The sequence below is a fragment of the Sinocyclocheilus rhinocerous genome, unplaced genomic scaffold (genome assembly GCF_001515625.1).
Source record: "Sinocyclocheilus rhinocerous isolate Xijiao unplaced genomic scaffold, SAMN03320098_v1.1 scaffold382, whole genome shotgun sequence".
Classification (NCBI taxonomy): Eukaryota; Metazoa; Chordata; class Actinopteri; order Cypriniformes; family Cyprinidae; genus Sinocyclocheilus; species Sinocyclocheilus rhinocerous.
The window spans coordinates 105,801-109,868 of record NW_015642829.1 but is presented as its reverse complement, the minus strand read 5'-3'; positions in this window follow the sequence as shown (position 1 = coordinate 109,868).

The following is a 4,068-nucleotide window of genomic DNA, read 5'->3' as shown; positions in this document are numbered from 1 at the left end:
GTATCGAAAAAAGTATCGTTCAGGAACCGGTATCGAAGTCAAGGTATCGGTATCGAAATTTTTTTAACGATACCCAGCCCTACTGCTCGCAGAGAAATTATTTTGTAGCTGACCAACTACCACACGCTCAAGAACCTTAGCAACGAATGGCAAGTTTGAGATAGGCCTATAATTAGACATGGCGGCAGTATCCCTCCCAATTTTTTTAAAGGGGTCCTATTATGCTTTTTCACTTTTTTAATTTTAGTCAGTGTGTAGTGTGTATGTTTGGGCATAAAAAAGATCTAGAAAGTTACAATTCTCAAAGTCCACTCCAAAGGGAGATATTTCTTTTTTTAAAAATCCCTTTTCAAGAACTACAACGAACGGCTCGTTTGGACTACAGTGTTTGTTTTCCGGGCTTTGTGATATCGCAAAGCGGCTCATTAGAATATCATTACAAATAATTCCCGCCTACAGAAATTCGAATGGTTGGGGGGTGGGGAGGGGCGAGGTTGTGGTTAGAACGCTTGGTTGAGTGAGTGCATCAGACGAGACGACTATGAAGAAGAAGTGAGTTAGTGCAGTTAGTGCATCAGAGAAAACGAAGAAGAAGAGCTGCTGTGCTGTAGCGTCAAATTTTCAGAACAATTCTTACAATTCTTACAAGTACAACACGACGTAGCTGGGCGCCGCGGACAGACGCCGCCGGTGTGCCTACACTCATAGAAAATAATGTATTCGAATTTTAAAGACGTGGCGCGACACTGCGCTTCTCGTCCGGTGTGCGACCGCCTGAAACGCTGTTTTTTTTCACCTCCGTCCCAAACGTCTTTGTTTGGGCTTCCGAAAGCGGATGATGTCAGGAAACAGTGGTTGCAATTTATTTTTTAACTCTGTCCCTGAGCATTATAACCCCAATTTGCTATTGTGGGCTGCGCATTTTACTGAGGACAGCTTCCACAACACGAGGGAGTACAGTGCCGGATTCGCCCAAAAGGTTTGTTGAAAGACGGAGCAAGGGGCGGGGCAGTACTGAAACACCGTCTAAGCTGTTCGCCAATCACAACGCACTGGGACAGCTAACAAATCACAACACATTTTGTTTTTCGGAAGGCGGACCTTCATCAAAGCCGGATAAACTAATGCGTTTTTCGAACCACCAAGCATGAGAGCATGTTCTAGTACACCCCCAAAACAAAATCAAGACTTTGTAAAAGAGCATAATAGGACCCCTTTAATGCTCAGCAATATGTTCATACGTCACTGGAATCGGATTTAATAGTGTGTCTTGTACTCTTTAGCTCAGAGGTCAGGAGCCTGGCTCGGGAGCCAACCCTGTCTCTTTAACAGAAATCATGTACCCCAGGGCTTCCACTCTTTACCAATAAATTATCGATGAAAAAATTAGACACTTCACTATGCTGTGCTGTAGCGTCAAATTTTCGGCACGTCTAGAACAATTCTTACAAGTATAACACGACGTAGCTGGGCGCCGCGGACAGACGCCGAATGGCGCCGCCGGTGTGCCTACACTCATAGAAAATAATGTATTCGAATTTTAAAGACGTGGCAGGAAGTGGCGCGACGTGGCGCTTCTCGTCCGGTGCGCTACCGCCTGAAACGCTGTTTTTTTTCACCTCCATGCCCAAACGTCTTTGTTTGGGCTTCCGAAAGCGGATGATGTCAGGAAACAGTGGTTGCAATTTATTTTTTAACTCTGTTCCTGAGCATTATAACCCCAGTTTGCTATTGTGTGCTGCACATTTTACTGAGGACAGCTTCCACAACATGAGGGAGTACAGTGCCTGCCGGATTCGCCAAAAAGCTTTTGTTGAAAGACGGAGCAAGGGGCGGGGCAGTACTGAAACACCGTCTAAGCTGTTCGCCAATCACAACGCACTGGGACAGCTAACAAATCACAACACATTTTGTTTTTCGGAAGGCGGACCTTCATCAAAGCCGGAACCAATCGAGCCGTTTGTGCCAGGATATGGAGAAAGGTATTTTAATAATGTAAATTATGTGAAAAATAATGCGTTTTTCGAACCACCAAGCATGAGAGCATGTTCTAGTACACCCCCAAAACAAAATCAAGACTTTGTAAAAAAGCATAATAGGAGCCCTTTAAAGTGTCCCTTGGATGTGCACTGATTTACACAGCTACTTCTTACCTACTGTTTTATGAATAATGTGAATTCAGGCATATTACCCTTGTTTTTTTTCACCTACTGTGTTGTAGGGAATATTTAGATGTAGGTGTCTTTGAGTGAATCATCGAATCATTCATTCAACCAATTCATTCAAATCATTGATTAATTCTGTAACAAAACAAGTTACTGTCTTTAATTCATTCAACTGATTCATTCAAAAACACTGATTGCTTATTGGTTTAAAAAAGCTGATTGTTGACAGGTGCAATGGTTAATGTTAGTGGAGAAATGCTTAAATATTAGTAAATGTTTTAACATCCAAACATTTACTGTACTCATTTATTCACGACTCATCAGTGCAAGTTATTATACAGAAGAAACATTTCCTTCTGAAGTTTCTGTTTCTATTAGGGCTGCCCCCTAATAGTTGACTAATCGATAGTCGACCAGAACAGGCTTGGTCAACTAAATTTTCATTGGTCGGTTAGTCGCGGAAAAAAAAAATTCCACAGGAAGTGGCGCAGTCAGCGACAGAGAGCTCATTAACACAGCGGGCCTGGCAAATCAACCTGCTAATAATCATGTCGGGAAGAAAATCGAAAGTGTGGGATCATTTTGAAAGGATAAAAGATGACCCCAAAAAGGTTGTCTGCAAACTCTGCAGGCAAACAATTTGTATACCATTCGTCGACATCGAACATGACTTATCATTTAAAACATGTAAGTAGACTAGTAGGCTAACGTTAGCCACTTAACATAGCCACTCATTTTAATGGTAATATGCGCCAATATATTAGGCACTTATCTAAGTATTTGTGCAGAGTGTGAAAGTTAAATGTTTAACTTAACATGCATTTCTCTAGGCTCATCCGCTATACTGCGAAGATGACGCGTCGTCAGCTTCAACTTCGCAGCTGACCCTGACTCCGCAAACTCTTGACATGAAACCCCATCTTACCGAGAAACGAAAAAGAGACATTATGGACAAAATAGCTGACTTCATTGCACTTGACATGAGACCAGTCAACATCGTCAGCGGTGAGGGTTTAAAATGATACAATTCTTTGAGCCCGGCTACAGTGTTCCCAAACATGAAACAGTCATTCACACCATAACAAGCAAGTTCAACACAACGAAAGAATTCGACCTTGAGGAATTTAAAAGTTGTTCAGCACTCAGCTTCACAACCGACATATGGACCTCTAGCCAGATCGAAGTTTGCATGACCGTCACTGCACACTTTATTTCTGAAGACTGGCGACTGAATTCATTTGTGTTGGAAACAAAAGTGTTGGAGGTGAGCCACACAGCTGCCAACATATCAGAGTGACTCAGTGAAGTGATGGAGCAATACGAGATACCAGGAAAAAAGAGGGTAGCAGTCGTACACAACAATGCCGCTAATATGGTGCTGTGCGCAGAACTACTTTCTGATAATCCATGCTGGGGTAATGTCAAGGGTGTTTGTTGTGCGGGACACACGTTGCAGTTGTGCATAAATGCGGCTCTGAAAACTGATCCGATCTGTCGAACCATTGCCACCAGTAGACACCTTGTGGGACATTTTAAGAAAAGTGCCAAGGCTACAACAGCTTTGACAGAGAAACAGAAGCAACAGAATGTGGCTGAACACAAACTCATCCAAGATGTCTCGACACAATGGAATTCCACGTACTTGATGATGGAGCGCCTTCTGGAACAGAGATCGCCTGTTAAAGCTGTGCTTTCAGATGCTAACAAACGGTCTGAGCGAGATCTAGATCTCACAACTGCACAGTGGCGGACAGCAAAGGACATTGTATCAGTGCTGAAACCTATGATCACTCTCACCGAGCTGCTCTCGCAGGAAGAAAATGCATCTCTGTCAGCCACACTGCCCATGTTAACATAAATGAAGAGACGTCACTTGTTACTGTGCGATGACGACAGCCCAACC